At 37.4% G+C, this 26086-nt stretch overlaps 1 long non-coding RNA gene across 1 annotated transcript; it reads right to left on the minus strand.

Moving 5' to 3' along the window:
- Positions 1-203: 203 nt before the first annotated feature.
- On the minus strand, positions 204-24339 carry LOC311432509. The gene is made up of 3 exons (XR_014690099.1): positions 24300-24339; positions 21851-21904; positions 204-286 (listed from the first exon to the last, which is right to left on the minus strand). It is a non-coding gene; the product is annotated as an uncharacterized lncRNA (long non-coding RNA).
- Between the last annotated feature and the right edge of the window lie 1747 nt (positions 24340-26086).

Here is a 26086-nt window from a genome sequence, read left to right on the forward strand (position 1 = left end):
TCTATGACTTTCATATTTGGCCATAAATGGAAAGAACTCTATTTATTCTCAAAGTTTTCTTCCTGTTGCATTTGTGGAGTGAAATGTGAAATAACAGCAAACAGAAATCAGACAACTTTTTTTATTTTTTTTTAATTTTTTAATTTAATTTAATTTTATTTTATTTTATTTTTTCTTAAACTATTGGTAACACAAAAACTCAAGCACATGAATGAAGTCCTTTTGTGTCTCCTGGTCTGCTGCTGCTTAGAGATGACATGACTTCTTTCCACAAAAGCTTCATGCTCTGGTTATAGTAAAGAATGATAAATGAGTATTCATAGCATGGAACACTGTGGCATCTAATATATAAATAATATTTCCTTTTCCTTGAACTTCAACTGATACAGCTCTTGCTTGTCTCCATATTCTATTTAATTTCTCCATTAGACTTGTCTTTTTTTTTTGTTCTTACCCTTTTCCTTAACATCTTTTCTTGCTCTTTCTCTATGCAACACATATAAACCTTAGCAATAAACTTTCATTAAAACTTTTGCCTTAACTTATAAGAAGTATTTATTCTATTATGGTTAGTATGCTTACTGATCAGAGCACAGGCAAAAAAATATTCTTAGTATTCCCAGTTTGTTTCTTTACATCTTCACAGATTCATACTCAATTCCAGAGTCCTGAACCATCACTATTTCTCTGCTGTACTAATAAATATTATAATATATATATTTATATATATATAAATATTATATAAATATTTTTAAATGCCCAGACAGGTAACACATCATACAATTCCCAGCTCTTTAAAACAAACAAACAAAAACCACATTTCTTCCTTTCAATGTATCTAATCACTTTTCATTACTATAGTCCAACATGAGATTAAAGTAATTCAAGTAAAACTAAGGAAAAAAAAAAATCATTTAGTTTTGCAAAACATTACTGATTACTGGGATCAAAAGGGAATGGGAAAATAAATGCAAGAAGTATGCAGATCTGATATTTTCAGTTGCTGCCACTGTATAGCCAATTCAAGCTGACAGTTCTCGCAGCCCAAACTTACTACCATTTACTTTTTCACTTTCCTTACCCATAGATTTTTGTGCTATTTTAAAATCTTGTTTAGAAGAATAAATCAGAAATCAAGATGTAAATACTGAGAACTTTAGGATACATTTCTATCTTTACTAAGCTCAAGCATCCAGGGCACACAGCTGTGCCTACTTATCTTGATAAATCCCTCTGCACATGACACAGACCAACTTCAGCACTGTGCCCCATTTGAAAACATTAATTTCAGGTCCAACATCATATTTCAGATAGTCTTCTACATGATTAAAGTGCACAAGATCCATTGAAAGGTAATGGGAATTATGGTGCTTAAATCACAAATTATTTTGGAAAAAATAAAAATCCATCATACATAATAACATTATGAACAGCTGCAATTTCTAAGTATAAAATTTCACAGACAGCTGATTCAATCCACTGCTTCTCCAAAAGACAATAGTTTGTCTCTATCAATAACATCAACCAAGACCAATCATACAGTGACCAGGGATTTCCTCAGCATGCACACATAGCTTGGATAGCCCAGTCTTCATTTACTTTACTCTCAATTGTGTTTGGCAGTCTATTTAGGAAAAGATGGGAGGTGCAATAACAAGGAGTATCTCATTCTTTGGCACCAGATACAGTGAGCCACTAGAGACTGGACTAGGGAATCCAAAGTTATTGCTTTTGTTTATCAGTGCAAAATTTAAGGTCACATTCCTACTGATGCCTCTGAAGTAGAAGACTAATAAAACTGTTCTAGTTGATTGTGGATTTAATTTTACAGAAATTGTTGAAAGACCTCTACTCCCCTTCAATTTTCAAAGAATGGTCTTTTCCTTTACTTAAATATATCTGTCAACAACTTTTTTTTCCACTTTACCTAGTCACAGTCACAAGATTGTCTTGCATCTGTTGTAGCTTGCTACAGTGTAGGGGAAAATAAACACCTCCACCATCCTTGAAAAGACTGAAATCTGTAATATGTAACTTCCTGGACTGTCTTGAGAGTTGTATTTATAAACTCTATCACCTACTTGAAGATGAGAGTGTAGTGCAAAAATATTAAGCACAACACTCTCCTTGTAAATTTATCATTAGTGTTCTTGCTATCCAATCTTAAAACAAGAAGTTGAAATCTTTGTACAGAAAGAATTGTGTATAACAGACAAGCTAAATGACTTAAGCCTATTGAAAAATTAACCTTATTGATGTATGTACAAAATAAAACTCTCCCTTGATCACTTTAATAGTTTATATGCAGAAAGCAAGTGATTACAATACTTGGAGCTATTAAAAACTTTTCATGAAGATAATATTCTGACAAGGCCCTGAGCAAACTAATACAACTTCACCTGTATGGTGGATGAAGAGAAGGCAGTGGACATAATATTTTTGTGTTTCAATAAGGCATTTGATACTGTCCCTCTCAGTATCCATCTGGACAAAGTGTGCAACTGAGAGATAAAGTATGCAGTTCTGGTCTCCACAAATATTAAAAAGATGATAAGGTATTTGACGGCATCCAGAGGAGGGCAATAAAGCTGATAAAATGGCTGGAAGGCAGGTCCTATGAGGAGAGGCTGAGGACACTTGGGGTGTCTAGTTTGGATAGAAGGAAGCTGAGAGGGGAACCCATTGCTCTCTACAGTTTCCTGAAGACGGTAATTGGAGACGGCGGTGATGATCTCTTCATCTTGGTAACTGATGACAGGACACATGGCAATAGCACAGAGGTGTGCCAGGGGAGGTTTAGACTAGACATTAGGAAAAATTGCTTTACTGTGAGGTAACCAAACACTAGTACAGGCTTTCGAGAGAAGCGAAAGGCACTTGATGCCACATGCCTTTCAGTGTTCAAGAATGGAGTGTTTTTACCCAGCTGGGCAGCTGAGCTCCATCGCAACTGCTCCTTAAAGGGTAAGTGGGAGAAAATATGATAAGAAGGGCTCAAAGGTTGAAATAAGGACAGGGAGATTACTCAACAATTATTATCACAGGCAAAACAGACTCAGCATAGGGAGATTAATGTAATGTATTACCTAATTTATTACCTACTACTAACAAGCTAGAGCAGTAAGAAAATAAAAACAAAATAAAAACACCTTCCCTACATCCGCCCTCTTCTATGTTCCCCCTGAGCCACACTGAGGAATGGAGTATTCCCCAGGGGTTGCAGTCAGTCCATAACATTTTGTCTCCACTGCTCCTTCTCTGCCCCTGCTCCACATGACATCCATCCCACGGGATGCCATCCTTCCCAAACTGATCCTGTGGTGGCTGTCCACAGGCAGCAGCTCTTCAGAAACTTCTCCTACATGGCTTCATACCCAGGGTCCATCACCCAGGAGCAAACTGCCCCAGCACGGGTACCCCAGGGGCAGCAGCTCCTCCCACACTCCTCTTGTTCCTGCATGGGCTCCTCTCCCCGGGCTGCAGCTCCAGCCCAGGGTGTACTCCTGCGGGGGCTCTCCATGGGCCACAGCCTCCTCCAGGCCACATCCACCTGCTCCACTGGAGGCTCTTCCATGGGGGGGCTGCAGCGTGGAGATCTGCTCCATGTGAGATCCATGGGCTGCAGGGGGACAGCCTGCTCCACCAGGGGCCTCTCCACAGGCTGCAGGGGAACTGCTGCTGCATGCCTGGAGCACCTCTTGCCCTCCTTCTGTACTGACCTTGGTGTCTGCAGGGCTGTTTCTCACTCCTTTGTCTCCCAGCTGCTGTTGCATACGAGTTTTTTTCCTTTCTTAAATCTGCTCTCACAGAGGAAAAACCAGCTTCACTCACTGGCAGTGGTTCCTGCAGCCGGCTGGAGCTGTCCAGGTTCTGGACTCTTCTCACAGAGGCCCCCTCTGCAGCCACACACTACCAATACCTCTAGCCCACATAAACCCAATACAAAGAGGCATTTGGATAAATTATGTATAATATAATCAATAATGTGTTTTAACTTTTGGCTAACCCCGAAGTTGTCAGGCAGTTGAACTAGATGATTTTTGAAGGTTCCTTACAACTGAAGTACTCTATCTTCCCACCCACTTTTTGTATAGGGACAAGAAAGTCAAGTTATGTTTAATGAGAAAAAATACTCCATAATATTTCCAGAGCAATAAATCCCTTAAGAGACTTTGTCTTAAGTACAATTTTAACATTTCTTCTTTGTTCTAAGACTTCATGTTCTGTATGAAGAATTCAAATGGAATGAAAACACTAGTATGTTCTAAGTTCAGTGGCAACCCATTGTGTTTAAGGTAACAAAAACATCCACAGGGTCTTTCTTCTCTCTCTGGGGACAAGTCTTTAAATAGCATACTATATTCTAGCACTCAAGGCCATATTCTGGCATGCTCATAAGAAGTTCTCTTTGTACAAAATTATTAATCATCCATTTCTCTACGCTTTGCAAAAATGTTAATACACATTTATGAACTAGCACAAGTGACAAATAGCATGCTGTCCTCTATTCATTGCTTGTTGGTGGAATTTTTTTTGTTATTGTTTTTGGATTTAAGACAATTAATTGTTTATGAGAAATGTCAGATTGACAATCTTACAGACTGAAGTCTGTTTTCTATTCATAGAATCATAGAACAGCTTGGGTTGGAAGGGACCTCAAAGATCATCTAGTTTCAACCCCTGTGCCATAGGCCACCCACTAAATCAGGTAGCCCAGGGCCTCATCCAGCCTGGCCTTGAACACCTCCAGGGATGGGGCATCCACAACTTCACTGGGCAACTTGTTCCAGTGCCTCACCACTGAGTGAAGAATTTCCTCCTAACGCTAATCTAAATCTCCCCTCTTTTAGCCTAAAGCCATTCCCCCTTGTCCTGTCATTGTCTGCCTGAGCAAAGAGTTGCTCTCCATCTTTTTTATAAGCTCTCTTTAAGTACTGAAAAGTTTTGTCTTCTTCAAGCTGAGAGGCCCCAGCTCTCTCAGTCTTTCTTCATAGGAGAGGTGCTCTGATCAACTTCATAGCCCTCCTCTGGTCCCATTCTAACAGATCAAAATTCTTCCTGTGCTGAGGGCCCCAGACCTGGACACAGTACTCCAAGTACTCCAAGTGAGACCTCACAAGGTAAGAGTAAAGAGGGAGAATCACCTCTCTTGACCTGCTGATGACTCCTCTTTTGATGCAGCCCAGGATGCAGTCCGCCTTCTTGACTGCAAGGGTGCACTGCACTTAGCTCAAGTCAAGCTTTTTGTCCAATAGAACTCCCAAGTCTATTTCTGCAGGGCAGCTCTAAATGTGTTCTTCTTCCAGTCTGCATTCATGTCAGGATTGTCCTGACCCAGGTGCAGCACCTTGCACTTAGACCTGTTGAACCTCATTAAGTTCACATGGGTCTACATGTACTTCTCCAGCCTGTTCAGGTCCCTTTGTATGGCTTCCCTTCCTTCTGTTTCATCAGTTGCACCACTCAGCTTAGTGTCAACTGCAAACTTGCTGAGGGTGCACTCAATACTATCGTCTATGTCAGTGATGAAGACATTAAACAGTACCAGTCTTGAGACAGACCCCTGAGGTACACCACTCATCACAGACCTGTATCTGGACATAGAGCAATTGACTGCCACTCTCTGCCTGCAACCTTCAAGCCAATTCCTTACCCAATTAATGGTTCCCCCTTCAAATCCATCTCTCTCCAATTTGGAGATCAGGATGTCATATGGCGTCAAAGGCCTTAGAGAAATCCAGGTAGATGACATTGGTTGGTCTTTCCTTGTCAACTGTCACCCCATCATAGAAGGCCACCAGATTGGTCGGGCACAATTTGCCCTTGATAAAGCCATTCTGGCTGACTGGGATTACCTCCTTGCATATGCCTTGGAATTGCTTCTAGGAGGATCTGTTCCTTGATCTTGTCAGGCACAGAGATGAGGCTCACCAGTCTGTAGTTCCCCAGGTCATCCTTTTTACCCTTTTTAAAAATGAGAGTGATGTTTTCCTTTTTTCAGACACCAGGGATTTTGCCTGACTGCCAGGACTTTTCAAATGTGCCAAGTGTAAGCACTATAGCCAAGTGTTTGCAGGGCTGTGGCAATACAAATTTAGCTAGTCTTGTCCCCAAGTATGCTTCTGAGGTGCTTGCTTTACTGATCATAATCAGACTTCTTTTATGCCAACCTAAAGGAAATTTTTCTGTGATTGTGCCACACTGATCATAATATTAATCAGCAAACACTGGAATAAGAGTCTAGAAATGAATGAGGATGTCAAAATTTTACCCATTTAGTGACTCAGCTCTTTTGTCAAGCACAATGGCTTCATAAATTTTTTGATGGAGGTCACCATTTGCACCTTCTCTTTTTTTTTTTTTTTTTTCCTCTGGAAGCCATAAACTTTAGCATTTACTTTGCTGTTCATTTAATCACTTCTAACTTGATGAGAAGGCTGACAATACAAGTGATCCTAACCAAAGACTTCAGATGTTAGAGTTTGGGTAAGTAACTAATAATGTGTTAGTTACTACTATAAATTTCCCCACTTTCTACAACTAGTCTGCCTGTTCCCTTTTTCAAGTGCTCTTTTAGTACCTTCCAAAGTACTGCAAACCAGGCTTGCCTCAAATGTGCCAAATCCCAGTGAGATATCTGTATAGCAACTCTATAGGGCTATACCAACTTTTATGTATATCTATATGTAAAATGGAAGTTCTTTCCTCAGCCCTCTCCCTGCTTCTTCTTCCATAGCAATCAGAGTGTGCTGGACTATATACAAGTGATGGTTTCCACATAAATGTTAAACTTATTTTAACATATATGTTCTGGGAGAAACAGATCAGATTAGCAAGCAGGTGCTGACAATGCATATATTCAGACAGAAGTTAATATGACCTTCCCCATTATACACAGGTATTCATACATAGAATCACATTAACCTGTTATCACAAGGTTATCAGCAACTGCCTCATAGCAGAGATTGCATGCTCCATAGGGAACGCACTGGGAATACACTATATCATATTATTCAAGTTTTTTGATGCTTCTAACATCACCATATTAGGCTAACTCAGCACTTCCAAGAAACAATGGGAAACAATGACATAAGATAAAATCTTCCTCAACATATACTTTAGGTTTGTCACAGGACTACAGAAAGCCCTAGACTTTGAGGAAACTGGACCACATTTTCATCTATTTTGTATGTCCTCAATTTTCATTTGAAGATGTGACTTGGTAGGGTAACTTTGCTTATGCTGAATATTACTAGTGAACAGATTCTGCTGTCAGAGTTAGCATAGATCTCTCTCAGGAACAGGCAAGAATAGTTGTTGCCTCTCTCCATTTGAACACGCAGCCTTCTGATTTGGAGTCAGAAAGCTGCATGTTCGAATCATGTCGGGGTCACCAATAGTTAGCTGAACTAACTGAGAAACTTTGCTTCTCTCTGGATAACACATTAATAACTCTAATAGGAAGAAGGAAAATTGAGGAAAATACACATTTCTCCAGTTATTTTTTAGCACCAAATCAATTTACAACAGTGTGTAAATTTTCTGTACTAATCAATAGTGCGTTAAAATCTCAGCAGTTTTTAGTGCTTAAGTAATTCAAAAAATAGACATGTTGTAGAAGGATGAACTTGACAGTTACAGCTATCTAAACAAAAAAAAAATCATGCTTTGTTAGTTCCAAAGTATTGTATTTAAGAACTAACATGAGAAACAAAAGCTTTTGCTTTTTTTAAGAGCAACAAAAAATTAGAGTTCACATTATCCTTCATTACGTTTAATGACTAACCAAGGCATTCACTGCATTGGGCATTTAAATGGATGCACAATAATCATTTCATCGGGAAGTCCAGAAAAACAAAACAAACAATCAAACAAACAAACCACCAACAACTTAGAAATAGAAGACTCAGAGAAATAGCTTAATTATTTATTAGTATTCCAAATATATTCAAATGAGACTTACATCACAATGTCCAACTGCACAGGTCATATAAATTTGCCTCCATAACATTTAAATATAAATGTACACCAAGTCAATCCCTACACTATTTGAAATGTAAGAAAAACTGGTATGAATTCTCAGGGTTAAACAGCAACCATCAAGGACTACTTTTGTTCACTGTATATGTTCACTTACGTTTCCACCATGGCTTAAATACTGAACTGTATAGTACCTATTTCAGCCTGCTTAATAGTATTAATAAACCACAGTACTGTACTTAAACACTGCAAAATAATAGAACCATAGTATCATAAAATGGTTTGACTTGGAAGGGACCTTAAAAACCATCTAGTTCCAACACCGTTGCCATCCACAGACCAGGACACCTTCTAGGTCATTCTAGACCAGGTCATTCAAAGCCCCATCCAACCTGGCACTGAACACTTACAGGGAAGGGACATCCACAGCTTCTCTGGGCAGTGTGTTCCAGTGCCTCACCACCTTCAGAGTAAAGAATTTACTCCATATAACTAATATAAATCTACTCTCTGTTACAGTTAAGGTTGGGGTTAGGGTTTAGTTTTAGGGCTAGGGATGAATACGAATGAATTAATCTTCCTTCTGTATAAATAGTATGACAGTGGTTATCAGAAGACATCTCCTGCTCTGAAGTTTCAAGACTTGTGTGTACAATTTCTCACCTTCAAGATATCTTGAGTTAGATTTACTTCTTGATCTTGTTAGTACTTATGCAGACTTGCTCCCACAGAAAGACACATAATCATTGTTACAGGAAGACACATACTCGTCAGCCTGAGATCCACTACAGATCTTAGATACAGCACTATAGTATGAATTGCCAAATTCCAGTTAAAGCATATTTTATGAATAAAAGCTTCAGAGTACAATAATTGCTCACTGAACAGAGCTTTCAGTCTATAACAATAGAATTTTTGTCTATGAACTTCCTTCTCAGCCCTACGGGTGACATCATATTCTAGACACTTAGAAAGTACTTCTCAAAATATGCTTCCCATAAGTCACCATCTTATGCAATGCAAAATTTGACAAAAGAGGCCCTAGTATTTATTCTTGAGGATAAAGATAGAATGGTAAAATTTTGCTGGGAAAGTCCATTCAAGTGAAACAGTCAAATAATAGCAGGTTCTGCAATCAAAGAGAAGGGAATGTAGAAAAGTCTGTTTGATGTAAGAAATGAAGGCAGTTGTAGTCTCTGTATGCTCTCTTCTAATCATCACTGAATATTATTCTGATGTATGTAGGAGACTGATTATTTTAGTGAAGTAATTAATCAAGTAATGACTACACTTGTGTGTTCAATTATAGTCTTTATGGTTGATTAATCTTTATAATACATGTCATTACTGGCTGTATGTTTTTTCCACCCAGTGCAAAGACCAACGTACAAAATAAGAAGATAGATATAACAAACTTGTATACTTAGAAGGTATGGTAACAGACAATGTTAAGGACACATTTTTCAGTGTCAGAAATATTGGTTTGTTTACTGAAGCTGAAAAATGAAATGAACAATTGCTAAACATACAATTCCTATGCAATAGCATCAGCTTATTTGTTCTATGCTTTGTAATCATAAGAAAGCAGGCTCTAAGAGCCACAATGCCCCTAAGCTTTCTTGAAACCAAAGGGAAGGTAAGAAAGAACAAATTTTTATATTTATTATCTGAGTTTATATTATCCATTTAGTTTCAAGTGTTCTCATTAAGGTGAGTGAGGTAATCTTAAGTCACATCACCTCCAGCAGCAAGTATACTTGGCTGTTATTTATAAACAGAATTGGGCTGAATCTATACTGCTACAGGAAAAAAAAAATGCTTTCTTGAACTGACCAAACATGCCGTCATGTTTGGTCAGTTCATGAGGAAGCAAGGTGCCTTGCTATGAGAACAATACTTTTCCAGAAGAAATGCAAAATCCGAATCTAATATGCTCTCCTGGGAGTGGCATTAGCCCAAATTCTCTATATTTGAAAATATATTTGAATATATTATATTTGAAAAGCAATAACCATTTTTCAGAGAGACTAATTCAGCTTCATGGTCCCATGATTAATATCATACTTAAAAACTACTGTACCAAAAGACAATGACTGTATTAAAAGACTGTATAAAATACTCCAAGGAACCAAAGATCTACTGATGTAACTTCTGATGGGTGTATGTAACTGAACTAAACAATTTCAATCTTTGAGGGTTATATGCTACCTAAACTCCTCAAACATCATCAATTTGCAGCATATATCAAATGCTATCTGTATTACCATTTGGAGATCATCCTAATTATCTCAAAACCTACTAATTTCATGCTTAAAAAATATATGCTTAATTTTCACTCAGTATACATTGTTTAATTATAAAAGGTAACTAAACAGTCATACCTATTCCCAAAGAAGTTAAAAATCAGTTGTCAGAAAGACACACACTGATGCTTCTAAGGAGGAAACTTTGAATTAATTTTTTTTTCATTCATTCATTCATTTATTTATTTTGGGGGGGGGGGAGGGGGCAGTGGGAGGGCATGTATGTTTCATTGTTTGATAGTGATGTCCACATTTTTAAATGCTTTTTTCTTTTTCTTTTTCTTTTTTTTTTTTTTTTTTTGCATTACTATTTGCTTTTCAGTATATATTTCTTTTTCATTCAGTTCACCAACTAAAAGCTAAGAAGGATGAAAGAACACATAGTTTACATTAAACTGATTCGTTAATCTGCTGTTTTCTGAGTGTAAATCCCAGAAAATATCTTCAGAGATATGCAGTGAAGCTTCTTTTCTGAGACAATTCAAAAAATGTAGTGCTTAATGGTGGCAGAAATGAGAATTTTTTACCTAGAATTCTATCAAGGCTGTTTAGGGGTCAATAACACCATCTAAGACACAAATACAGAAAACACGGTAAAACTTGGATATTAAACATGCTCCAGTGACTCAGCATTTTTGATACAAGGATAAGAATGCATATACAAGCTGGTTTTGACTCAAGCATCTTATTTACATAGATTTGGTAAAGATTTTCTTTAATATGCACATTTAAGAGTTGGAAGTTACCACAAGAATTGATTTGGGCTAATTCCATTAGGGATACTTTAGGCAAACAAGTATAAATCCAAAGGAAAACATACCAAATTAACACAATCAAGAAGAGTGAAACAACATCAACATTATCTCCAGAGACAGGCTCCATGTATATCTGCACAAGGATTCATTGCTTTGGGAGCATGAAGTTTTAGCTATCGTGGGACTGATTTCCTCAGTCCTGTAAATCAGTAGACATGCATCTAGCATTACACACCTGTAATAATAAGTCTTTTAATAAGACTGAGGGTGACAAGCCACATGCTTATGAAATATTTACAAATCAAATGTCAAATGAAAATGTACTAGCAACCACTAAACCACAGTTTAGCATTTAATTACATTTTTAATAAGCTACATACTGAAATCTCAGCTGAACTTTCCAATTCAGCTCAGAAGATTTTAGATCAATCTTTATATTGCTTCTGATGGCTATACAAATTATGTGATCATGGAAATAGCTTTAGAAATAAGATGTTCACCTATTTCATATATATCAGTCTTGTCTGGAGGAAATTCTAACTGGCTGCTACCCAAGTTTCTTGCTTTTAGCGGAAGAGCAGTCAGTCAATAGTGCTGCAGTTCTGCACCTTTTCTTTATAAAGCACTTTTGTGTGGAGAAGAAAAGTAGCATGCAAGTATCATGTTATTCACAAGCATGAACAGAGAAAGGAGAAGAGAAGATACTCCTACCACAGAACCAAAGACAGAAAAAAGGGAAAGCTCAGGAAACTGTGATGCTATTGCCTTCTGCCACTGTCTTCTATCTGCTATTAAACAAGAAAGGAGCTAGCAGAGCTAGCAGAACTTTGTGCTGCTTTGGTTACCCCTTCTTTCCACTCATATATAACCCTACCAGTTCATGTAGAGTCTGCTTTCAGTAAATTAACTCAATTTTTAATTTGTCATATTCAAACCAGAATGCAATTCATGTGTATATATATATATAAAAATTATTAACTCAAGCAAGCTAATGACCTAGGGAATACAGGTTGAAATCTGTATAAGTACAACCCATCCAACACCATAACCCATCCATATTGTCTGGCCACAAATTTCACTGCCTTTCCAATATTTGCTTTTTCTCCTTTTAAGTCCCCAGGTCACTAATAGGGTTATATAAGATTTAGCTCTAGCATCTATTTTAAACAGTGGCAGGTAACTGAAAAATTTTCAAATTTTCCAGCAGCAATAAAATAACAAGTAGTTATACAGTAAGGGACAAAAGGCTGCTGCATTTTTTAAGCCAATGCTTGCCATACAACTTAAACCGTATTACCATGTGCCCTCACTTCTCACTATTAATTAGGTAAGAACAAAAAATGAAGAAATAGAAATAAAAATAATTCACAATTAAAATAACAATAAATAATTATTATTTGCAAGTGTTAATATTTATATATTTATTTATTTATAACTTCATTTATTATGATTCACCAGATCGCATTTCTCATATGAATGAAAACTCGTCTGGAGATTTCAAGAACTTGATTGTGATACTTTAAAATTTTACTAATAATATTGCAAAAATTCCAAATAATCTTTGCCATTCTACAGAGCATACTTGTGAGACATGAAGTAGAATAAAAGCAATGTATTATTTCATAGACCTTATGTAATGTGATGCTGTTAGAGAACATAGGTATGGTCAATCAATTCAAATACTCACATTTGTACATAAAAATCTTAACCAGTATTAGCTGTCTTAATATCCTACAACAATATAACCTGTGCTTTGTCTGATTCTAATAAGCAGACATGCCTGGTTTGCAAAACAAGGTAAAAAAAAAAATAATCTAGTTTATCTCACACTTTCTTGGGATAGCTTAGAGATGGCTGAGTGGACTTTCAACCTATGTTTTTATTTGTAGATGTATACTTGGAGCCTGCTCCACTTAGCAATAGACACAAGTAGTTGGGCCAAAAACTTTCTTCTACTTCCAAAGGTGAGTGATATGTTATCTTTCCTTTCCATACAGGAATTAATTCTCTGAAAATGTGCAGAACAGTTGACCAACCTTTGCATGGTCCTTTAGTCTAGTGCTTCACTCAAGTACAGGAATAGATCTACTATATGACACAAAATATGCCTAAAGCTTCCTGAAGCAATAGGGATACCATAGGCAGGGTGGTTTAGCCCTGCCAGGCAGGTAGGTGCCACATAGCTACTCGCTCACTCTCCCCAGGTGGGTTGGGAGAGAGAATTGGAAAGGTAAAAGTGCAAGAATTCATGAGCTGAGATAAAAGCAGTTAACCAGGTAAAGCAAAAGCCACATCTGCAAGCAATGCAAAATAGTGAATTAATTCACTATTTTCCATTATTAGGCAGGTGTTCAACCACTTCCAGGAAAGCAGAGCTCATCACACATAATGGTTTCTTGGGAAGACAAATGCCATAACTCTGAACATCCCTCCCTTCCTCCTTCTATATCCTAGCTTTTATTGCTGAAAAATGATATTGTATGGTGTGCAATATCTCTTTGTTCAGTCTGGGTGAGCTGTCTTGGTTGTGTCTTCTCCCAACTTCTTGTGCACCCCCATCCTCCTCACTGTCAGGACAGCATAAAAGCTAAAAAATAATAATAAATAAATCCTTGTCTCTGTATAAGCACTGCTCTGCAACTACTGAAAGCGACAGTGTGTTAATCACCACTATTTTCATCAAAAATCCAAACATGGCATTGTGAGAGCCTCTACAAAGAAAATTAACTCTTTCAAGCCCAAACTATGACATTATAGTGGCAGCACACCATCTTTTCCTGGGTTCTTCTTCCATCTCACTCCAAAATAATTTTTTTTATTATCTTCCCCAATGGGAAGAGAATTCTGCTCGACCACTCCAATCCACATACTCATAGAAAGGTCTGTTGAGGTTTGCCATCTGAGCACTATAAAGAGGTACTCAAGTATGTAGGTATGAGTACTACATTCTCAAGTATGTAAGAGATTTGAGCAATCTTTTAAGAAATCCAGAGAGCTTCAGACTTCAGGCTAAAGACTTGCAACCTGCTTCTAAGTCAAAGATTATTACTGATCCAGAATGAATGAGCATTTCACACCTCCTGGCAAAGCACTATGATCCCTCTCCTAGAAAGTTATGTTTTAGTGGCTGCCAGCTTCAAGACCGGGGGACTCTATCATCCCAAAATTGTAACTCCTCTTCTAGAACTGCTGTTTTGTCTGCCAAGTCAGCAGAGTAAATATATATATATATATATATGTACATATATATAAGTGGGCATTCATGGCCATTCACCAAAGCAGAATTACAGGCCTTAAAATTGAAGCATGTTCTTATCATAACCTGTAAATTCTAATGGCTAAACTTATCCTGAGATTGTATTGTATTTAGTATTGGAAAAAAAATACTACTTTAAAAGTGTTAGGTTAGAAAACTTACTTCTTGAAAATGACACTGGTGTTGATAAGTGTTCTCCACCTATGACTGCAAGACTGTGTTTTTTCAGCTTACCAGTCAATTTTAATATTGTTCTCAGACTTACAGGGACAGCAAAGCTTATGGGGAAACAACAAAACCAAAACAAGAGGAGAAACCCCTACCAAACAGTATTTGTCTGCTTCATAATTTATAAACAACAACAGCCTGATAATGGAAAACAGTATGATCATGGACTGATTTGTGTTGGCAATTTCAAAAAGACAATAGAGAGAGCCAAAAAGACAGTAGAGTTTGATTTTCATAAAGTAGCCTGACCCTCCAGGGCTAAGAATAGTAGAAAACAAATGAAAAATAATTTGTCATTTTCTTGGTAAACTAAGCATGACAAGGAAAATAGTATGGGATGAATGTAACCTCAAAATGTTACATCTATCTATACACCCATTTGAATGCATCATTTTCTACTATAAAGAAGAAAGTATTTGCTAGTATCTGTCTGGCAGATTAGACATTAAAATGCTGCAATTTTTAAGAACATTTCTTTCATACTCAGAATTTTCTCTGGTATGTAATAGTTTAGATTTAATTACAGGTTATGCCATTGTACACACACACAAAAAAATCTATTTACCAATATTTAAGTTGTTGAGGCTTCCTTTCAGCATAACAATGCAACATTATTTCACATGATCAGAATTTTTTAATGTTTGCTGAATATGTCCAGAAAAATCACAGTTGTTTCACTTCTCAAATACTAACATACTCTGAAAAGGAAACAAGCAAAAACCAAACCAAGAGACAAACAATATGCAGCACTTTTGCTATACTAGCCAGAAATATAGCTGCATTCACTAGCCAGAGGATACTGATTTCTTTGCTGGTGAAGGTGCATTAAAATATGAGCTTAATTATTTTTTCAGTGTGTAGATTAAGTGTACATTTGTATTGCTACTTAGGGTTAACTTGGAGGCCATCCTCAGCCAGCATTCTTTGTTTTTTTCTCCATCTTTACTGCGCACTTCAGAGCCTGTTCCTATGTATGTCATACAATCCTCTATTATTTCCCTAGTGTGACACACTAATGTGCAGATTCCTTGCATGCTGCAAAAGACAGCACTTCCAAAAAAGCCTGTTTGTTCTTTTGTATTTGCTTATACCTATGGGTAGCAGAGAGGAAAGGAGCTACAGAGGAGCAGAATACAAACTGGAGTTTGTATATAATACAAATCTGGAGTAATGGTGGAAAACATTTTATACTGAAGATTATGAAGACCACATTTCAAACAAGTGGACTGTGCAAGTAATGGGAGTTGAGCTCCTGAATTTCACATAAACTTCCAGGCCTGAGGTAGACAGCATGCATCAGCTTGCTTACCTCGGGAGGTGAGCATATAGTCTTTAAATGTAGAGATGTGCATATCCCTGTTCTGGAGGATGAGTTCTTGTCCCCTTCTAAAGTCAATAACAAAGCTGTTTTGACTTCATCAGAATGAATGACATGAATGATGGCATGAAAGACATTTGGCATAGGAGCAATAACTTGCATCTAAGCATGTGGCTGCTCATATTCCTAACTTCTGTGATTTTTACACCTGCTAGTTTCTTAAGTAAGCAGTATCGGCATTTAGTTAGCATCTGAATTTTATTTTGTTTGTTTTTCAATGCTTCTAGGTGTTCTAGCTAGAAAGACCACCCTAAAACCACCATGTCTGAGTATTCCTGTCAGTTTGACCTCAGTACCAGGGAAGCTCATGGAGCAGATCCTCCTGAGAGTCATCACGCAGCACTTGCAGGGCAAGCAGGTGATCAGGCCCAGTCAGCATGGGTTTATGAAAGGCAGATCCTGCTTGACGAACCTGATCTCCTTCTATGACAAAGTGACGCGCTGGGTGGACGAGGGAAAGGCTGTGGATGTGGTCTACCTTGACTTCAGCAAGGCTTTTGACACCGTCTCCCACAGCATTCTCCTCAAGAAACTGGCTGCTCTTGGCTTGGACTGGCGCACGCTTCGTTGGGTTAGAAACTGGCTGGATAGCCGGGCCCAAAGAGTCGTGGTGAATGGAGTCAAGTCCAGTTGGAGGCCAGTCACTAGTGGAATCCCCCAGGGCTCGGTGCTGGGGCCGGTCCTCTTTAATGTCTTCATCAGTGATCTGGATGAGGGCATTGAGTGCAACCTCAGTAAGTTTGCAGATGACACCAAGCTAGGTGCGTGTGTCGATCTGCTTGAGGGTAGGAAAGCTCTGCAGGAGGATCTGGATAGGCTGCACTGATGGGCTGAGGCCAACTGCATGAAGTTCAACAAGAACAAGTGCCGGGTCCTGCATCTGGGGCACAATAACCCCAAGCAGAGCTACAGGCTGGGAGATGAGTGGTTGGAGAGCTGCCAGGCAGAGAAGGACCTGGGAGTGATGGTGGATAGTCAGCTGAATATGAGCCAGCAGTGTGGTCAGGTGGCCAAGAAGGCCAACGGCATCCTGGCTTGTATCAGAAACAGTGTGACCAGCAGGGCTAGGGAGGTGATCGTCCCCCTGTACTCAGCTCTGGTGAGGCCGCACCTTGAGTACTGTGTTCAGTTTTGGGCCCCTCGCTACAAGAAGGACATCGAGGTGCTTGAGCGGGTGCAGAGAAGGGCGACGAAGCTGGTGAGGGGCCTGGAGAACAAGTCCTACGAGGAGCGGCTGAGGGAGCTGGGCTTGTTCAGCCTGGAGGAAAGGAGGCTCAGGGGCGACCTTATCGCTCTCTGTAGGTACCTCAAGGGAGGCTGTAGCGAGGTGGGGGTTGGTCTGTTCTCCCACGTGCCTGGTGACAGGACAAGGGGGAATGGGCTTAAGTTGCGCCAGGGGAGTTTTAGGTTAGATGTTAGGAAGAACTTCTTTACCGAAAGGGTTGTGAGGCATTGGAACAGGCTGCCCAGGGAAGTGGTGGAGTCACCATCCCTGGAAGTCTTCAAAAGACGTTTAGATGTAGAGCTTAGGGATATGGTTTAGTGGGGACTGCTAGCATTAGGTTAGAGGTTGGACTCGATGATCTTGAGGTCTCTTCCAACCTAGAAATTCTGTGATTCTGTGATTCTGTGATTCCAGCACTCTTTAAATATTCCAGCAAATAAAAAGCAAACTCAGTTTTACAAAATATGTTTGCCTTACCTTCCCTCAGACACCATGATGTTTTAAAAACAAAGCCTAGTAAATTGATATGCCACTGATGTGTACACATAGCTGTTAAATCTGTTGAGCGTTACTGTTAACTGTACATAGTAAAGTAAGCACACTGACATTTGATCAATGAAAAATCAATCAGTTGCAAATTCAATGATGACAACAAGAAATATTGTACATTGTCCAAAGATACACCCTGAAAAAGCACAGGATTATTCTTCAAGCCTGTCCACTGTTATCCCTTCTTTCACAGTTCCCTTATTCTTTCCTCTGTCATGCTGCAAAGCTTCATCACCTCACTTTATGTCTCTGTCATAGTGCCCATGATACATGATATAAAGTTCTTATACTACAGCTAAAATTAACGTACTTTGAATACTTACACCATTTATTTACTAAAGTGCATATACAAATGCATAGACATATATATCTTTTCTTCCCACTGACCAGATTAATCTCTTGAATGCATTTTACCAAATATGCATTTTAGCACCTTTTGAACGTAACAAAGAAGCTTCGGAGAATAAAAATAAAACAAAATCTAAGATACTAAAAGCTTCAAAAACATTCTAAAGATTTACTCAGACTAGAATAGGTGGTCATATCATACTGCAGTACATTTATGTAAACTGCTTGCTCCTTCAAATACTTGTCAATTCTATATGAGGTATGAGTATCTCGGTGTCAGTTGTATTCCTTAATATTGCTTTATATTTGCTATTGGAAATACCATGAATAATGCAAATAACAAGGTCATCTCACTGAAAATACCGACTTACTTAAGGTCTGCCATGGCAATCCTCTTCTTTCAGAAAGAAGATTTTGTCATTATTAGTGTCAACCATAGGTCACTTGAATATAAGCCTTCATCAATATCAATTAAACTCTATGACCCTCAGTAAATCACTAGAATCAAAGTTAATTCAAATGTTAACAAATATGATTCCATTCATAATTTAAACACTACTTTTATCTAAAATTATTTTTTCAGACAATAAATGTAACAATCATTCTTATCGGAAAATTTCCTGAAGTATTAATATATTAGACTGAAAATCACTGTATTTATTGCAATTTTCGAATAAACAAAGATTAAACAGGTACCAGTCCAATTAAGCTCTAAATGATTACTTGAATGCATAATAGTAAAATATTTGATAATAATATAATTCTTTATTGAGATAATTAAATGTTTTTTTCAGAATTTAAAATCATTTGGGGTTATATGGGCATTGTAGCTTAAGTCATACACAATTTCAGGATTCTCTGTGTAAGAATTCTGTATTATCTACACATACAACACAGATTTGTGAACAACAAATAATGTCTTGAGTTTTCAAGACCTCAGCATTCCCAGAAACATAACTAACATAAAAATACATTGGCTGTATTAATGGAAATACTTAGCAATGGCATATTTTCTTACATGCAATTACATGTTTTGGTTGGTGCCAAAAAATAACCTATAGCTATAATACTGAAAAACTTAGACTAAAAGTTTTCTTGCATTTAGTAAATTTAATATTACAGTGCCATATGCATATAAGGTATATGAATTCTACGGGAATATATGGGACTTATCTGGGAACTGTGTTTAATTGCATGGGAATAAGCATTTATTGACATTTCAGTAGACAAGTAACAACTTGTGTCTTAATATTTTACTGTTCTTAATAGCTGTTTTGGATTTCCAATTTGCAGAATATCAACAGTGTTGTCGAATAAATATTTTGAAATGTAAGTGCCCAGAGGAGATGCTCAAACCCTACCAGCATCTAGTACTCAAAAAAACATTTCACTGATCTTTAGGGTCCACAAATACTTAGGTCCTTTCAATTTTCCCTTTTGAACTAGACTTCTTATCTTCAGGAACATACGATAATCTTCCCTCTGTTATAATGCAAAATTGAGTTCTGTCCATGTAAAATACCCTGTTTCAATGGGACAATACAAACCTATTTCATCCTACAGCTTATCCTCCCTTTGTTTCCCAGATTTTTATTTTTTTTTTTTACTCAACTTTCTGCAATACTCCATTTTGTATATTTTTATTGGAAAGAGTAGAGATTAGCTGATTTTAGGAAAGATGTGAATTCTAGATTACCTGAAACTTTCTTGGAAATCAGCAGTAGACAGAAAATAAAAGCAGTGGTCCAGAATGCCTTCAGCCTGTAGTGAGGTGGGACTGCTGTAAGCCAAGTGGAACTATTTCCCACAGGTGCTGCTTGAGGAAAGTTCACATGACAGCAAGACATCCTCACTTGTGGTAGATGAATGAACATCTCCAACAGCTATGAAGGGTAGCAGCTGTTGGATCACAAAAACCACTGATGAAGTTTCAGTTCAGCTGGGGCTAGATTTCTAGATCTTGTCTTTTGCAAGCAGGGTTAAAACTGGATTTAGGCAACCAGTGCCAAGACTGGTTCTCAGTGGGGGCTGCAGCATGGCTCAGACCAGACTGCAGACCATGAGGAAGGATCTTGCCTCTCTCTCAGTGATTTTCATTTTCTGATGATCTGAGGACTCAGTCACAGCTTTTATTTACAAGCTGTGTGCTGGAGAATAAAGATACAGACAGCTAGCTGTTCGGCAGCATTTTGCTATTGCTAGAAACCCTGGCTGCTAAGGCTCAGAAGTACTTGTTGACAGCATTCTGATGGGAACAACACTTTGTTCCATGTGAGCAATAAATTTTGCTTGGAAAAGCATGGCAGAGTTACAGAACCCTTCTCTGTATCTCCATTTCAAGAGTGGAGGTATATGAGAGTAAATAAGAAGCAAGCTTAATAGTGCTGCTCTCCTGGACTGCAAGTTTTAGAGTCATAAAGTTGAAATGATGGTATTGTTAGGATGTGTGCTATGCTTTGTCAGGTGTGCAAGAGTTACAGATATTGTAGATTTTCAAGTCATAAGGGTTTGTTTTATCATCTACTCTGATCTGCCATATAACAAAAGTAAGAGACTACCTGATAATTCGAGCCTAAAAGCTAATGTCTGACAATCACATATTCTAGAAGAGTAGTCAGTCTTGAATCATAGACTTCAGAGATGAGAATGTTTGCAAGTCTATATTTGGAAGCCAGTTCGTACAACCAGATAGCCTCCCTGCTATCTGGTTGTACTAAAAGTCAATACCTCAGATATAAGTTTAATGTACCTGTAAGGCTTTTTTAAAGATCTAGAATGATGTTTGTTTTCTTTGCTGAATGGACTTCACATTTTTTATCAGTTTTTAATTTGTTTTGAAACCTTGCTTTCATATAAAATTCTTTCACCTGGTGTGCAAGTCATAGCCAAGCTGTTTAGGTATTCTCAGAGGACTAGGAAAATGATGATATTCTTGAAATGCCCAAGATAAGATGAAAGATATAATCTGAGAAAGAAATTGTTTTCAGCTATACTGACTTCTAAAAAATAATTCTAAAAAAAAAAAAAAAAAAAAAAAAAAAAACAACAACAACAAAAAACACACCACATTATATTTTTCTCAATACTTTCCCTCAAGATAAGATGAGGATGTTATTTCAAACATGAAGAAAATGTTTACTGTTATGCTTTCAGTGTACTCCATCCTCATATAGTGACATTTTCTCCTCACAGCTGTTTGTTTCTAACAAAACTTTACATGACAGTTAAAAAAAATATCATAGATAACAGCTGCAGCTGCAATTTACACTATAATAACTAGACAGATAAAGATACCATACAAAAGGCACATGCTCTTTTTGTAAATCAATCTGGAGTGCAAACCTAATGACCAAAAGCAGAAGAAAATGTGCTACTTTTACTTCAGGAAAGGGCTTAAAGAACTGTAGCTAGAAAAAGGAATTGAATAACTGAAATAAGGAAGCTGTTGAAATGCATGCTGTTTATTAGCAGAGGATTTGACAACAGTGTAGGTCACCATTGTGTCTGTTTACAAACAAAGCTGTGCTTTGGGACTAAACTTTTCCCAGACCTGTAGGTAAGAATTTAATGCTCTATACAGCTATAACAAGTTGTTCGAGCCTTGGCCAGCCCTTAAAAATTTATTGACCGATGATGCAGACCTTTGAGATTGTCACCCTAGGCTTCCTTTATAGTGACTACAAAGAAAGAAGCACTCCTATGGAACACATTAATCAAATGTAGATTTCTACAATAAAACAGATAAATCAGACAGAGAGGTAACCCAAAAGTAACTAAGAGACAGGTTACTTCATTATTAATGTCTAAACCAAATGAGATGAACCTTACCCTGTCTGTCTGTCAAGGGAGAACAGCCCTTTGGTCATGACTCAGGTATTAGAACTTGAAAAGAGAAAATTAACAGTTAATGACAGGTTAATGGAAAGTTATATATGAGGAGGAATAGGTTGAGTTTAATGATACTACATTCCCAAAAACTAATCTGGACTGTAAAGAAAGTGCAAGATCTGGGTTTGGGATCTCTTCCAATGATACAGCCTGAAAATGAAAGTAAGGGTTGGATGAGATCCATGATCCTCAACCAGGAATACTGTGAATCATCTGCCAGCTTGTTGGCCTAAAAGCCATGATTGTTAGCAACAGAAAAACAGTAATAATAAAAAAAAATAGAGATAAACTATGTGAGAGACAGAAGTAAGAAGCGATTTCCTTTTTTCTGCACTCTTCCTACTTTCAAATTTGTAAGTACATTTTGTTTGTTTGTTTTCAGCTTAATTTAATTTACTTTAAGGGATATTTAGGACATGTGGCTGAATCCTAAGGCTACCTGTTCTTTGAACTGCCAGTCACTATTTTTTGAAGCGACTCGTAGCCTGATATTTGTTTTCCAAGATCTCTGAGAAGTTTTAAGTGTGTCTTTAACTAATTATGTAGGTTAGCTTGAGATTGTTTTTTTTGTAACATAATCTTGGAAAACTGAAAGGTCTACTAAAGTGATATTCAAACAGAAAATTAATTTTGACATGATGCTTATTGATACAACTACTCTGAATTAATCAGCATGTTGAAGATATATTCAGACAGATAGCTTTTAGTTTATGGTAAGTCTTAACATGTATAGCAGTTATTTGCCCAAGGTATGTTCCTGCTGGACACTAAGCCTAATAAGTTTCTTGTCATGATACATAGTGAGATACCAGGCAGAAGCTAGTTAAACATTGCCGTGTCCCATGCCACAATACCATAAATTGTGCACGGTCCCTTGGCCAGGTATCTGACATGTCTCTACCATGCAGATTTTGCAGTTTTTGGCAGATGTTTTCTCCAGTAGTGTCTTCAGCCAAAACTTACTATTCTTTGCCAGCAACTGACTCTAAATGACGTTAGAAAGCCAGAAGAAAAGTAGGCACCATGTAAGACTGAAAAGAAAAGTCCTTGCCTTGGAAAATCCATGCTGCACTATTCCTAATCTCAAGAAACAAACCATGGCTAGCTGGAAAGGAATGCATTGTCCTCCTAGAATCATCAGCAGTGATTGCAGAATTACAAGTGAAAACAGATATGCTCCTGGGGATCAGAACTGGGCTAGTTCCAGAGTTAAATAAATAAATAAATAATATGATACATAAAAAATCTGTTTCCAAAGTTTGGAGTGGGAAGACTTACTGTTCCTGTGGTTAGATTTTTATTTTTTTTTCCTTATAAACTGACTGTGAACTTCAAGGGCTGGAGAACTCCAGCAGCAACACAGCATTTGGACAGGTTTGGGTCAAAGAAGCCAGATTTCCATTCACTGAGGACTTTGCTCCACAGCTGAAAGGAACCGAGACATAAAGTTCTACTGACAAACTACTGCTCCAAAAACACTGCAGTTCCACATGGAAACACAATGAAAAATAGTTGGAGTGGCTGAGGGATAAATTGACTCATGGAACAGTGAAAGCAAACACAACTTGGCTGCATGCTAGCATTTACCCACAGGTGACATCCAGTTATCGCTGATACAGCCAGGCTCCTGATGTACCAAACAGACAAACCACTGATGAAACTCAGTACAATGATATCTCTCTTGATGGAAATATTTTATGTCCATAATAAACATAAAACAAAAGGTCCATTTAAGTTTCATTAAAGTGTCAGTCAGTTTGACACCATTCAGTCCTTCAAGACAGACAAATTAGGAGAGGAAAAAATGGAGAGCATTGGAAGTAATTGCTTCTAAATTCTTTGGAGAGGTCTTTTTTGAGCACAGCTAACACAGACTCAAGAATAGCAAGATTTGTTAGCCAAACAATACATTTCCATTAATGCTATAGGAGTATAAAACATAAATGAGAAAAAATATATATATTTAAGAAGACTTGGTTTTAATACTTCTTTACATAGGCAAATATTGTATGATTAGTATTCTTGTCAGGAGGATTTTATTTATTTTAGTGCTTCTGGGTTTCAATAAGAAAGACAATATGCTTTACAAAACACAAAGATTTTCTATATAAGCCTGAAAGTCTAGCAGCTGAGCTGTGTCAGTAAATGCTTTCTTTTTACAAATTCTTTTCTCCATTTTCACCTCCAGAATATATTTGCCTTTACTACAGAATGTGTGATATATATGCAGAATGTTTATCTAATCAAGAGACTGAAAATGAATCAACAGAACACCACAAATCACCACTTCTTTGAAAGAGGAGGATTACACTGTGACAGCCATTTGTCATTTTACTCTTAATACAAGTATGTTTTGGGGATTAACAGTCTTTAGCTTAAATGTACTCACTTGGCTCTTCTAGTTTTAATTTCCTGGATGTTCTCCTGTAATGAGATTATACTACTGCTTATTTTTCAGGCAGATTTTTTGCCTATTATCTAGCAAAACTATTTTATTTCTTGCTTTTCATCCAAGACTTATTACTGTGTTTATTGCCGTTGCAAGAGAATGGCAATTCAGATTCTGAAATTGATAGGTGTGCACACAGGTAATATTGCAGACCTTGCCCTCTGCTCTCTGTCATAGTAAGCTTACTTTTCTTAGGAGATGGGAAGGAAATGGCTGTAAACATGTTTTGTTTTGTTTTGTTTTGTTTTCCTATCTTCTTTAAACTTCAAGGTTAAGATTCTAAAATAAATGTTAGGTTGAAGTATGGATAGAGTGGTTAGAAAAACAGCACTACATTTTTACAGCATTCTTTGAGAGTGGCTTTGAAAAACAGTCATATAATTCTATGGAGATCATGGAAGTTGTACGTTCAGTTAGGCCGTATTTTTGATCTTGCCAAAGGATAGTCCTTTTGAGGCTAAGGCTCCATACTTACCAGTACTAACTATGTGTCATTGACCCCTTAGAAGTGCACATTCAGTCTAGTTCAGATGTGGGCGTGTCATTGCCATCCTGTTGAATTGACCAGTATATGACATAAGGAACTCATTCTGGCATTATGTTTTATGCTGACTTCATGCTAACTGTGACAAAATAGATGACATCTTTTCCAGTATCAAGTAAGAATGAAGCTACTGGCTAATATCTGATTCTGCATAAAATGTATCATTTCAGATAAATCAGTAATCACTGTTTTTGTTCTTTTCCTGCACTGTTGAAACCATAGTTATTTTATGCTGGATCAGCTGTTACCATCCCATGATCTCAGCTTCTTTATCTAGAGCAGGAACCTAAAACTGGATTGACTTCACAGAATCATGGTCTGTGTCAAATTCAGTATGAAAAGGAGGGACTGATTCCTTCTTTCTCCTGCAGGATAGCAACACATTTAAATTTATATACATATATAGATATGGATATATATTTACCAGAGAAGATGTGCAATAACTCCACTGGAACGCAATTTTTATTTGCGTTTTTTATTTATCAGCAGTAATTAATATTGTCAAGGAAATTACCATATTAATATTCAATAAAAATCGAAACATTAGTGTGAGGATATTGTCTTCCTATAGTTCCCAAACTTTAATCCCAGCCTTCTATAGAAATAAATAAATAAATAAATAAATAAATAAATAAATAAATCTGCCCATGCTAACTTACCTGGCTGTATTGCAGAAGTCTATCCACCCTGCAGTGAAAACCTGAGAAGGAAATGGAGACTGCAGAAAGCAGCACAGATGGCATTAGAATTTTTTGATTCATCCTGAATACTTCTTCTGGAACAGAAGTCTCCTATATACTTCTTCAACAGTCAGTCCAGACATGAAAAACCTGTAAAATACTTCTCTCATCTGCACTTCTGGCAAAACACAACAGCAACTGGTGTTTTCTACAACAGGCAGTGATTTTAAAAGGTTTCACATAATAATCTTTAGCAGTTAAACACATAATCTTTGTATGTATATGTCTGTTACGTCAGATATATGATCCACTTCATTTGCATGCAGGTAGCTCTACTTAGGTACCAATTATATTACAGCCAGTATGACTTGATATTACACAAGTTCCTGCTTTTTATCCTAGCCAAACGTAAGTTAACATACAATACTGCTCCATCTATACACTGATTTCTGTTGAAGGATGTAAAATCAAAGTGAAAAGTCTTGGGAAAAAATTCTCATCTT

Source organism: Aythya ferina (genome assembly GCF_964211825.1).
Source record: "Aythya ferina genome assembly, chromosome: 2".
NCBI lineage: Eukaryota > Metazoa > Chordata > Aves > Anseriformes > Anatidae > Aythya > Aythya ferina.